Raw genomic sequence first — 13610 nt, 5'->3', positions numbered from 1 at the left:
TCTCTCCCTCTCTCCCTCTCTCTCTCTCTCTCTGCCTCTCTCTTCCTCTCTCTCTCTGCCTTTGCCTCCTCAAAACTAAAGGTCATGTTTACCTTGTTGACAAAGGCTTTAAAGATAAAAGCACCTTTATTAGTGCCACTCTGAGGTTCTCAAATTATTTAAGTCCCAAAAGGACTTTTTTTTTGGTTTTTAGAGACAGGGTTTCTCTGTGTAGCTTTGCGCCTTTCCTGGATCTCGCTCTGTAGACCAGGCTGGCCTCAAACTCACAAAGATCCACCTGGCTCTGCTTCCCGAGTGCTGGCATTAAAGGTATGCGCCACCACTGCCTGACCCAAAAGGACTTTTAACGATAGTAAATACTTGATGCTTTTGAGAAGTGGTGGCGCATGCCTTTAATCCCAGCACTCGGGAGGCAGAGGCAGGCAGATCTCTGTGAGTTCGAGGCCAGCCTGGTCTACAAAGTGAGTTCCAGGAAAGGCGCAAAACTACAGAGAAACCCTGTCTCGAAAAACCAAAAAAAAACAAAAAGAATTAAAAAAAAAAATTTACCCAAGAATTTTAATTTGTCTTTACTGGGTATATTTGTTCATATAACATAGTCTTACATATTACCAGAAATTAAAGTCATCCCCAAGTAGGAAAATCATTGTTTTTACTTATTGGATTTATGGAAATATTGAATAAGCTTGAAACATTGCTTAGGCCCTTCATGTGACCTCATCTCCCTCAGCATCTTACATTATCCTCTGACCTAGTGGACACTGGAAAGCCAGCTTGAGCCAGCTCCAGGGTTGTGAATGATGCTTTGGAATGGAGTCTCCTGTGTGGAAGGCATTCCAAGCTCAGGCCCTGCTGACTTCATTCTATTGCTCAATGGCTCTGATTGTGCTCTGTCTCTGATTGAGGCCAACATTATGCTCCCAAACTTGCCCCACATATGTTTCAGTGCGTGATGGAAATCTCTCAATGACGAGAAGGGAAGTTTGGGGCCATTATGACCAAAGGGATAAGCAAAGGGGCTCACTCTCAACTTCTAAATACAAAGGAAACATGAACGCCATGGTGGGGAATGCTCTGTTCACGGTGAAAACATTAGTCAGTGGTTTGGAAAGGAAAGCAACCACTTCTTTCAGCCACCGCACAGTGAAGCCTGCAGCGTCCTCACACCTCACTTCTCTCCTTTTCCATTCTTCCTGACATGGAGAAAATTTACAAGTGAAATTCTTTGCCCATGGTATCTGCTTCACACACCCTTAAGAGCTGGCAGCAAAGACTGAGACTGTATCAGAGAATATTCCTTCGTGTTGTACGTTTCCATGGGAAGGAACGTATGCAAATGAGAGTCACAGACAAAACATACCCTGGTGACATCATGATTTTACTGGAAACTTTCCAACACTTAAGAATGTTTTTCCACCTCCTCCCCACCTCCGTGGGTGCAGCAGACGCGGCCAGCTGCTGTTTGTGCTGTCCACTGAAGCCCCGCCCTGTCTTTGCTGGTCTTATCCCTCAGCATATTTTCACATAGTGCCAAAATCAGTTCCTCATGTTACAGCCAGGGCTGGTGTCCTTTATTCTGTGACTTCCTTCTGATTATGATTTTCAAGAAGTTATTAAGAATAATAAACGAAGAATTCAGAGCAAATGGCCATCCGGAGAAAATGGTAAGCAGGTGCAAGCTATTAGGGAAAAAGATGAAGGCATCATTAAACTCATGAGGCGAATAAATTAAAGCCAGTATGATTATCATCATTATGTCCTGTACTAAAATCAAAACAAGGGAAGTCGAGAACGCCATACTCCTAATCTTCATCGCTGATGTTCCAAACAGAAACCATTTTAGCGAATGCAGGTTAAAAATAACAAATGCCTCTTTCCTTAGAGAAGAATAACTCTGGCTGTGCCCATCATTGTTGTAGTGGCTAGTGACAAAAACTGTCACCAGTTTCTCCCCAAATCTGAAAGACTGTCAGTGGACACATGGCAGAGTGTGTTCTTTCTATACAGCAGGTACTTAGTGCTGAGCCCTCAGACAAAATTGTCTCCCCAAAGGAAGGCCAGGGCTGCCTGGCTCAGCACCCACTCCACACTGCCTGTTGCCACAAAGGGACCCAAGCTACATAGGATTCTTGGAGAAACAGATAAAATCCAGATGCATAGGATTTCTGAGTTGTTCTTTTTTTTTTTTTCACAAATAAAAAACATTGCGTCTGTTATTTTTCTCCTGAAGAAATGAGAAGTGATTTAGAAGGTGTGTGTTCATGTTGCCTTGAAGCTCCCAAGGGCACAGTCCATTGGGTGGTGACTGGGTGGTCCTGTCCGTGGTGGCAGCTTCTTGCAAGGGTCTTGTCCACATTTGGGCTCATCAGAAAGTGCAGAGCCTGGGGCAGAAGCAGAGGCAGCGGTTGCTCCCAGCTGATGGTCCGGTCCGGCAGAGCCCTGCTGAAAAGGCAGTGGAACACACTGGAGGACGGTGCAGGAGGCGAGTGAGAGAGAGAGAGAGAGAGAGAGAGAGAGAGAGAGAGAGAGAGAGAGAGAGAGAGAGAGAGAGAGACAGCGCTCTTAGCATTTTTGAAGGAAGAAAGGAAATAAGGAAGGAGGAGAAGGGACAAGAGGAAGAAGCTTTTCTCATTAATGTGAAGTTAAAAAAACAAAAATCTGTCTCCAGTTCACCCTTTCTGGCATTTTGAAACACTGACTGATATTTTCCCCAGGTTGTTTTCTGTTAAAATGGAATGGGGGGTGTCTTTGTTTTATACTATTTTCATTGTATTTTCCTCCCAATCACACTACAGAGATCATTCACACCGCTCAGTGTGAGTAAACATCTTCTCTCCCTCTTCCTGTGTAACGGAGCTCTTACTCCAAGTTTGTCTGAGAAGGACCACGTGTCCAGTGCAAGCTGTTATCCCCTCAGACTGTCCAGGAGGCCTATCTAACCACACAGCAGATTTCCAGCTAAAGAGACAAAGGCTTAGACATAAAGGTTCCAGAAAATTACTGTGATTTTAATTCCTTTAGACACATTAGTCATGGCTGAAGAGACGTCTCAGCAGGAAAGAGCACTGGCTGCTCTTCCAGAGGATCATGTTCAGCTCCCAGCACCCATATGGCATCCCAGAACTGTTCATAACTCCAGTTCCAGGGCATCCAATGCCCTCTTTTGGCCTTCTTGGGGACAGCATGCATGTGGTGAATAGATATGTATTCAGGCAAAACACTCATAAATATGAAATAAAATATTCTTTTAAAAATGAAGGACTCTCTCATCGATTTGTTGAGTAGATTCTTGACATGATCGTTTGCCCGGATTCTTTCTTCTTCACTTCTCCATAGACAATGAGTCCTGTCCTGAGGGCAGGAGAGAACGGTTATCTGTTCATGACACCACAGGCAAGTGCCTAATGACAGAGAGTGAGAAGCCTGGGTGGAACTTGGGGTTCATGTCACGACCTTAGCTTTTTAAGGGATGCTCTCTGGGTGGGACTTGGGGTTGATGTAATGACCTTAGCTTATTTAAGGGATGCTCTCTGGGTGGAACTTGGGGTTCATGTAACGACCTTAGCTTATTTAAGGGATGCTCTCCGGGTGGGACTTGGGGTTGAGGTAATGACCTTAGCTTATTTAAGGGATGCTCGCAGATTCAACGGGTTTAGACTTGCATTGTGTCTTCACTATTCTATACATACTTGGGGTCATACTTATGACACAGATTTGGGCCAAAAAAGAAGTTGAAATTTGTCTCTTGCAGTTGTACGAAACTGAGTAAGAAAGCAGAATTAAGGACAAAGATATGATCTCTCCCTCTTCTGCGTGCACACACACAGACACACACACAGACACAGACACAGACACAGACACACACACACACACACACACACACACACACACACACACACACACACACACCTTCTTTGCAAAGAAAGTAAAGACATAGAAAGCCAGCATGCCAATGCCTTAGTGACTTTGCTTATGACAAAACACCCCAGACAAGCAATTTAGAAAAGAAAGGGTTTGCTTTGGTTCTTGAAGAGTAACACTGATGAGAAGTGAGTGGTATTACTATACAAAGGGTTAAATAGAATGAGCATGTTTAAAATTCGGGTCATGGTTCTCTAAAACACTTGGAACAGAACGTTTTGCTGATTGGCTTTATATTTTCTTAAGAAAAGAAGTAACTGCCACTGAAAGAATATTAAAGAAATGTTCTGCATATAAAATATGTAATTTATGGAAACTCATATGGCAGAAACTGTGTGGATTGTGGTTTCAGGAGCTGAAACTGTTATTAATATATATCCTGTCTAATCAGTTTGATAAAGCATGGGTGACCTTGGAACTCCACAGAGATAACAGGAGATGCTGAAGTTCTCTTTAGCTAAAAGAACCTGATTGCTAGGACTGCTGTGGTCGCCACATTTATTTAGTGCACAATAATTAGTTTCATTATGCTATTTTCATATACGTGCATATTTACCTGCCCACTCTTTTCTGTAGATCCCCTCTTGCTAGTCCCAACCTCCCCCAGAAACCCCACTTCTGCTTTCAAGTGTATTTGTACATATGTGTGTGCACATGTATAAATGTACTTAAGCATGTATATATCAGGATTATCCATCTGAAAGAAAGCACGGGCCACTTGGTTTCACTCCCCTCAACATCCTCTCTTGCAGCCCCTCCCATCCCTTTAGAGCGCTTCCTCCTGTAGATGTAACCAACTGTCTTATTAAATAAGAAACACAGAGCCGATTCAGAGAAGAAAGCCAAGAGGTCAGAACTAAGAGCCTCACCCTTCCTGATTCAGCCAAGAGAGCTCTCTGAAAAGGGAGCTACTTCCTGTCTGTTCATCTTTATATAGACTGTCTGTTCTGCCTTCTTATTGGTTGTAAACCCAAACATAAGACTGCCTTGTCATTGCCTGTATGTACAGCCCTCCAGGTCCTCTATGGTATTGAGATTAAAGGCGTGTGTCTCCAATGTTGGCTGTATCCTTGAACACACAGAGATCTACATAGCTCTGCCTACCAAGTGCTGGGATTAAAGGCGTGCACCACCACCGCCACGCTCTTGCTATGGCTCTAATAGCTCTGACCCCTGGGCAACTTTATTAACATACAATTAAAATCACATTTCAGTACAAGTAAAATACCACCATATCCTCCCCCACCTCAGTTCCCTCCTGGTCTTTATCAATTCATCTGTGAGCACTGTAAATACAGCAGCGGTTACTCATGAACGTCTCTGTGGTGTGCTGCTCTCTTGGAATCACTCAGACACTGGGAGTGATGCAGCTGGGTCCTGGGGCAGTCCTGCTTTCTTTTGGGAACTTCCATGTTGTTCTCCATAGAAGCTGTACCAAGAGTGAACAGGGTTCTCCTTCCCCTACAACATTTCTGGTTGTTGGTGTTCCCTGAAAGAACCATTCTGACTGGAGTGAGAGGAAATCTTAGTGCATTTATAATTTACATTTCCCTGAAGGCTGAGGATATAGGATCTTTTTTTCAAGCATTTATTGGTCTTCTATTGAAAATATCTGTTAAATCGGTTGCTGCTTTATGGATTGGAGAAACTGTTACATTTTTGGTGTTTAATTTATAGAGTTCTTTATAACCCCTTGACATTAGATATTAATCATCTGTCATATGCATAGTTGGGAAGAACTTTCTACAGTTTCTAGACTGATATTCATGCTGTTAATAGCTGTCTTCACTGTAAACTTTTACAATTTCAAGTACTCCCATTTGTCAATTCTTGGAATTCTTTTCTGTGCTATTAGAGTCATTTTCAGAAAGTCTAACCTGTGTTTGCATTTTGAATTCTTTTTGTCTCTCCCTCTCTTTTTATCTGCCAGTTGTTGCTTTAAGTATTTAGTGTAGTTGTTCACATGGGTGGACCCACACTGGACACCCTTTCCTTTCCTTCCCCATCTGCTATTTTTGCTGCTTATCCTTTGCTCTTGATTGTTTTAGAGTAGGTTAGTCAATGCTTTTAACATTCTCTTTTAAAGTGTTTCTATTGACTTTTTAGTATATTTTGCATCTTAAGTTGTTGCTCTTATAATTATAATACCCTTCGCTAAGTATTTACAAAACATGTGGGAGAGCACTTGATGGTATATAAGTATTTAAGAAACATGGCAGTGCAAAGTCAGTAACATATATATATAATATATTATATTATATATATTATATATATACAAATATATAATATTGTATAAAACAGAATTTGTAGACAGGCAATAAACTATACCATTTCATGATTTGATTTCTCCTTTCTATAGACATAACGTGTTTTAAAACAGGGTTGCTGTGGGATGTTCTGTATGTTAAAGGTGTTGCTCTGATTGGTTAATAAATAAAACACTGATTGGCCAGTAGCCAGGCAGGAAGTATAGGTGGGACAAGGAGAGAAGAGAATTCTGGGAAGTGGAAGGCTGAGTTAGAGAGACGCTGCCAGCCACCGCCATGACAAGCAAGATGTAAGGTACTGGAAGGCCATGAGCCATGTGGCAACTTATAGACTAATAGACATGGGTTCATTTAAGATAGAAAAACTAGGTAGCAAGAAGCCTGCCACAGCCATACAGTTTATAAGCAATATAAGTCTCTGTGTTTTTGAATCTGAGCAGCTGTGGGACTGGTGGGTGAGAGAGATTTGTCCTGACCACAGGCCAGGCAGGACTGGTGAAAACTCCAGCTACAAATGGCACCCAACGGCTCCAGTTTCCACCTTAAACCTGATAATATTTAATAAAACCAGGTTCCTGCTTCATGTCTCATACTGGCAGCTGGATGCTACAACATGCAGGCTTGAGCTACTCTATGGCGGGTTCACAACATGTGGGCTTGACCTATTCCTGCCGAGTTACACAGAGGTTTCCGTAAGCCACACAACATGGTGCATGGTGGATTTAGCCTTTACTAGTATAAAAAAAAAAAAAAGGTTTCTGGGCTACACACTGCCTTGATAAAAGCATAGACCCACTGTTTCTAAGAGTTGATGGCTCCCAGAGCTGGCAGTAAACTGTACCACTGTCATGTTGGGAAGCTGAGGTGGGCAGAGCCACCAGCCAAAGCTGCCATTTCAGTCTTAGAATGCTGCAGGTTAAAGCAATAGATTCACAACAGACAGATTCAGATAAAACAAGACTTTAAATGCTTTACAATGTGTGTATAAATGTACGTAGGCTTGAAAGAGAGAGAAAAAGGAATATATACAGTTATACAAACAAATAGATAGTTTTTAAAAGTAAAGTCTTTAAAGAGACAGTAAAGGTAGTATAAAAAATAAGCCATGTAAAGATGGGTATTACACATAGAACCTGGATTGTGTTCTCTTTGGGATTTTTAACTACAAAAAAAATTTTGATTGTAAAAGCTGTGAAGTTAAGCCAATATGAATATTTTAAAGATACCTTGACTTCAAAATTTGGATGTAAGGATATGTTGCTTTGGAAAGGAGTCTCTGCTTTTGTTTCCACAGAAAGCCAGAGGCTATGGATTTGTTCCAGATTAAGATACATCAGGTTTGACCAGCCAAGACCTCTGGAAAGGTCTCCGATGACACCATGGCCCAGATGATCCAACATCCAGAATGGTTTGAAGGCAACTGGCTCAGATGATACACCCTCACAGACCACTCCATAATCCTAAAATTTTCTTTGTGTCCCCATAAGATACAGCGCCCCCCTCCAACAGAAAGTAATAAGAGAAGCTACGCCCAAATTCCCAAATATACCAAGCTGGCTTTGGAGATATGGAATTGGCTCACTCCTTCTCTAAACCCAAGTATACTACAAAAAAAAAAAAAGTTGAAAGATTCTTGTGTCCCATATCAGAAGAGCCCTCTGGTATGGGACAGAGAAAAACCAATATTTTTATTTAAAACAGGTTATAAATACAATCTCTTTCTAAAGAAGAAAAGGGGATATGATATAGATATGGTAGGATGAAAGGGTAGATTATTAAATCTACTTTTAAAGAGCAACTTGTTTAAAATGTTTTACATTGCTGTGGATTTTTTTTTTTTTTTTTTTTTTTTTTTTTGGTTTTTCGAGACAGGGTTTCTCTGTGTAGCTTTGCGCCTTTCCTGGAACTCACTCTGTAGCCCAGGCTGGCCTCGAACTCACAGAGATCCACCTGGCTCTGCCTCCCGAGTGCTGAACATTGCTGTGGATTTTAGTCTACTGATACAAGTTTAAACTTAATTTTGTTGTACTGTATATATAGTTCTATTCTCATTTGAGGTATTATGTTTATGTAACTCATTTAGATTGGAATGGATAATTAAGAAACACAGATTAATAATTAGTCTTCTATGATAGTCAAACTTGTAGCATGTTAGTTAAGTTTACTAGGTATACATAGATACATTTCAGATAGATAAGTAATCTTCAAATACTTCAAAGACCTACAGAATATGCCATTTAAAATATTTTTAAAATTTTAGACTTTCTGGATAGTGAGACATATCTGCTCCTGGCAGCACTGATTTACTTCAGAGAGGAGGATGGGCATCAGAGACACTCCATATGAAGTTTATCTTCACCTTGGCAAAAATAGCCATTTGGGCAAGAAACTGTTCTTGCCTGGACTGCCTGATTGACTGAACATACAGGACCCATAGAAAGGTGACCACTGAACTTTTCTCGGCAAAATGGTCCTTGAGGTTCCTGCTTCACAGAGGAAACTGCCAGACATTCTACAGGACACAGAGAGAAGTGACTAAGAGACTCCAGGCCTGTGGGCTAAAGACAGATGTCCCAACTTTACAAAGGAACATTAGGTGGCTGTCCAGGCTGCCAGCTGTCTCTGTCTACTCTTGCAAGACTCCCAAAAGTTGCTTGCGTTTGTCTCCCATTTCTCAGATATTAGTATATCCTTCTGAGGTCTTTGATGTAGTTGAAGCTAGATAGTTATAATTTTCCTTAGTTATGATAAAAGATAAGTTAGATATGAAACCTTAGACTCACAAATATAGGATAGATAGGATATCTTCTTTAATTTTGCCAAATACAAATAGACTAGATATTATAAATAGACTAGACAGTTAAGATACTGGTAAGCCACAAGCCACGTGGCAACTTACAGATTAATAGAAATGGGTTGATTTAAGATAGAAAAATTAGATAGCAAGAAGCCTGCCACGGCCATACAGTTTGTAAACAATATAAGTCTCTGTGTGTTCACTTGGTTGAGTCTGAGCGGCTGTGAGACTGGTGGGTGAGAGAGATTTGTCCTGACCGCGGGCCAGGCAGGACTGGAGAACACTCCAGCTCCACAGGATTGTTCTCAACCCTGGGGCATTTTGTTCTCTTCTGGCCTGGACATTCGTTTACTACATTCATGATTCTTCTAAATTCATTTGCATTCAAACCCAAAGAGCTATATCCTCCCAGCTCATGAGAGGTACATATTAACTAACAATTTAGTTGCTCACTGAACTTGCTGAGTGAAATCAGTCACATTGTATGCATGAAAAATTTAAAGCTATTGGGAGAAATTCAAAGATCCCAACTAAGGCACCTCCTGGACCAGCCATTTTCTTTTCCAGTTTTCCCCCTGGTTTACAAATACCATCTAGTGACCACTGGTAGGTTATCTTCATTCCAGAGATACAAAAGAAGAGGTTACAAAAATGTCTCAACACAATTATATTGCATTCAATGTTTAATATTGCACATTAGTGTCTAATGTTGCATATTAAAGAAATCCTCATAACTTAAATGCTTCCACAGAAAATTATCAAGCATTTTAAAATTATAACTCAGTAGGCTTTCTTTTTCAAGGATTGTCTTAAGCTTTATTAAATGCACCACTAATGTGGCAATGAATTCGGCTTTGGGAAAGAGCACACTGTTTCAAGCTAGACACGGTGTGACTATCCATCATTCCGTCATTCTCCATTCTCTTAATTTAGCTATACTGTCCTCCCAGCCCTTACAGAAACCTCATTTTATTTTTATATTTTAGTCTGGGAAGTATAGATAATACCTTCCTCAGAAAGCACTTGACAAATACTTCTGTTACTCTAGCATAAAGAGTTTAGCTAGTCAGGTCTCCATTCTGTCTCAGGAAACTAGTTTGTCAGCTGTGGCTTTGTCCCTGTAGTGTGATGAAGCCTATTTTCTTAGTAAATTGGAGCCTGAGCTGAATGATCAGTACAGGTGTCTGCATCCAGGCCCCTGGAGACACAGGTCTGCCTTCTGAGATAGGACACAGATGCTCTCTGCCACATGGGACTCATTTTAATCAAGCCTGCAGCAAGCAGAGTGCATGGCAAAGGGCAGCAATGCTTTCACCATCTTTCCAGGAAAGTGCAATTAGTTCATTCTTAGAAAAGGTCTATTTATAACGGCCAGCAGTCAGCTCCTACCCAGATGTCCCCACGACCTGCTGTGCGCCGGGAAGGCTTAACTCACAGCATACTCTGCTCCCCATGCTGGAATCAAGGCATCAGGCTCTCTGCTGCAAGATAGTTTCAAAAGTGACACCTATACAACAGCTTCGCACAGCCTCAGGTTGCTGAGAGGGGCCATCCTCAATCCTGGGGGAAGGAACAGATCAAAGCACGCTCTCACACACAAGCACAAGCAGTCGAGCAAATGGCATATCTCCCTTTCGCACACCTAGCCCCAGCTGCCTTGCCAACAGGGCATTCAATCATACAAGTGTCTTCTGTTTGAAACCTGCTTCCACCTCCAGTCAACACGTCTGACAAAACAGGCCAGATTGCACAGCCCCCTCGGACAGGAAGTGCAACAAGACACAGCCGGCTATGCTGAATTAGGCCTTCACTCAATACCTGCCCTCAGCCACAGGGCGCAAGCAAGCTGATGTCATTTGCAAGAAATTTAAGGGTATTATTATTCACCTGTAATTAAAAAGAGTGGTTTGATTTGGCATACAGCCTGGGGGAGTAGGAATACTTTGATTTTGCCAGGTTATGAATTTTTCCACATACCGAATGGGTTCTAAGAATGAGGCAATCTGATTCAGGGGCCTTCCTGAGGTAAAATTTTCCTTAACCTGTATTCACCTGCATCTTTGTTTGTTTGCTCTGACGAGTTTTCCTTCCCCTTTGGAAAAGAATTCCCAGGAAATTAAAATATTGAAATTGTGGATCCATCACGATGAGAAAGCCCACATTAGAAGCTTCAGGTGACTCAACAAGACAAGAATCTGAAGAAATGTGTTGTGGAGGCAGAGTTGTTTTCCCCACATGAACAACTCAGACAGGCACGACAAGGGGTCCTGTGTATGAAAAGCACAGACGACATCAATAGCAGAGGTAGCCAGTCATGAAATGGGCTGATGCATCCACAGATCTGGGGGATAGATAGAAAAAATTGCCAAGTAACTTTTCAAACAAATTCTTCAACTATGCTTTAATTATTCCAGGAAGAATTTGAAGCAACTTGAAGATACATTAAAGCACATAACTATTAACTGGATGAGAAAAACAGAAGGAAAGGAAACAGAGATGTAAGAGAGGTAAAGGAAGCCAGGACTGAGATCTATAAAACAACTGCGTATCCAGTCCTGGTGTGTTTTGCAGAGTTAAAGCACTTGGGGGGGACCTGGTTTCCCAGCAGCCAGCAGAAGCATACCTCGACATCGGGGAAGTGTGACGGTTAGTTTTAATTGTCAACGTGACAGGACGTAGAATCACCAGGGAAGAGGCTCCTTGGGAAATTGCCAAGGTCAGGTTGGCCGATGGGTGTGCCTGTGAAGGATTTTTCCTAAATGGGCTAATTGAGTTGAAGACTGGGGAGCCATTTTAAAGGCTGCCCCCCCCCGAATTGTGTAAGAGTTGAGGAAGTAAGCTGGGCAGAAGCTATGCATCCATTTCTCTCTGTTCTTGACTGTGGACATGATGGGACCCTCTGTCTCAACTTCCCTGCAGTAATGGACCAGAACCTGGGATCCAGAAAAAAAAAAAAATATGCATTTTCAGGTCAGCATGAGGAAATTCTTGTTTCTAAGAATGAGTCTCATGTTAACGAAGACTCCAAATCTTCCTCAAGCCTGAGGCAGATGCCACTTTCTTCATCAACTATTTGTGTGACCCAGAGTGGGGTTGCCCTGCCCTCTCTGGAACTCTGTTTCTCCACGTGTACAATGAGGATGCAGAGGCTGAGGAGCCCCAAACTTAAAGACAGGTTAGTCAGATGGCCTAGCTTGTGAGATGGGTGTGGACCCTAGACACCGCAGATGACCTTTACATCAGCCTGTTTCTAAGAATGGGTGAGATGGAGAAAATCACCTTGTCTTAAATCTGGGTCCTGTCATCCAAGCACTAAGCATTCCAAGCACTAAGAAGGGTTGTAGCTGGAGTTTTCTCTCCGAGTCCCACCAAGCCCCGGCAGTCCGACAGCCCACTTATAATAAACACACAGACGCTTATATTATTTAAACTGTTTGGCCTAATGGCTCAGGCTTCTAGCTATCTAGTTCTTACAGCTTAAATTAATCCATTTCTGTAAGTCTATACCTTGCCACGTGGCTGGTGGCTTACTGGCATCTTCACATGCTGCTTGTCATGGCGGCGGCTGGCAGTGTCTCCTCCTTCTTCCCGTTCTCTCAATTCTCCTCTCTGTTAGTCCCGTCTATACTTCCTGCCTGGCCACTGGCCAATCAGTGTTTTATCTATTAACCAATCAGAGCACATACAGACCATCCCACAGCAAAGGGGGCAAACGTGTTTATCTTCAGAACAAAGCTGCTTTCTCAGACTGCACGTCAATACTAGAAGGAAGTAGCCATTCACCCTCAACACACTGTAATCTGAGTAGGATTTAGAAAGAAGAAGCTACACATAAACAGTTCTACCCTTACACATCACTTAGTGCCTCTGGAAAATTCCAATTCTAAATCCAAGTGTGTCCATGACAACAGTGGCATATTAAAAGGAGCATATTTTTCAAATACTCATCCAGTAACCAGAAAGGTGTCTGATTTTTAGGAATATAGTTTGATAGTCCTAGCTATGGCATCACCCACAGAAATGATGCCCTCAAGACCTGGAGTTTATCTGTGGAAGCAGTGGGGAAACTTATCACAACTAAAAGTAGAACCATCATACATAAATAGTGATCCCTTCCTCCCTCCCTCCTTCCCTCCCTCCCTCCCTTCCTCCCTTCCTCCTTCCTTCCGCCCCCTCTTACCCTCCCAACCTCTCTTTCTTTCCAGGTCTTATTCTGTATCCCAGGCTGGCTTAAGACTCACTGCGCAGCCCAAGCTGGCCTCAAACTTGAGGCCATCTTCATGCCTCAGCATCCCAAATGCTGGATTCACAGTCATGAATGACTGCAGTTCTTGATGACTTTACTGGAACCAGCTGCTGAAAACCAGATGATCCAAGTCATTAGTGCCTTGGGCATCTCTGCTAAGGGCCTGCGGGACTGAGCAAGCACCATTAATATGGAGCTGTCAAGGGAGCCCTCCACAGGCCCTCCACATAGCAGAGGAACAATGGTTGCCGATTCTTTCATTGCTCTTCAGGGTCTCAGAATTTGTTGAGTCTTGCTGGCTCCTACCCTGAGGGACTTTGGTGACTTAATTAATTTACTGGTTGCAGACATGGAGTAAATTCAGTTCCAAATGTCAATA

The 13610-nt window shown here is 42.3% G+C and overlaps 1 long non-coding RNA gene across 2 annotated transcripts in view; it reads right to left on the bottom strand.

The window, feature by feature from the left end:
* The window catches only part of LOC128106355 (uncharacterized), a 68367-nt gene that overhangs the window by 34208 nt on the left and 20549 nt on the right, over window positions 1-13610 (bottom strand). The window contains exon 7 of one of the 2 annotated variants that reach the window (XR_008216672.1): window positions 727-2463. The exons of the other annotated variant lie outside the window; for it this stretch is intronic. This is a non-coding gene — a long non-coding RNA (uncharacterized LOC128106355). Of the gene's footprint in view, window positions 1-726; window positions 2464-13610 lie in introns of those variants that run through there. 2 annotated transcript variants of the gene reach the window in all.

Source organism: Peromyscus californicus, unplaced genomic scaffold (genome assembly GCF_007827085.1).
Source record: "Peromyscus californicus insignis strain IS unplaced genomic scaffold, ASM782708v3 Scaffold_9__1_contigs__length_137607984, whole genome shotgun sequence".
Classification (NCBI taxonomy): domain Eukaryota; kingdom Metazoa; phylum Chordata; class Mammalia; order Rodentia; family Cricetidae; genus Peromyscus; species Peromyscus californicus.
This window is presented reverse-complemented; position numbering and strand designations above follow the sequence as displayed.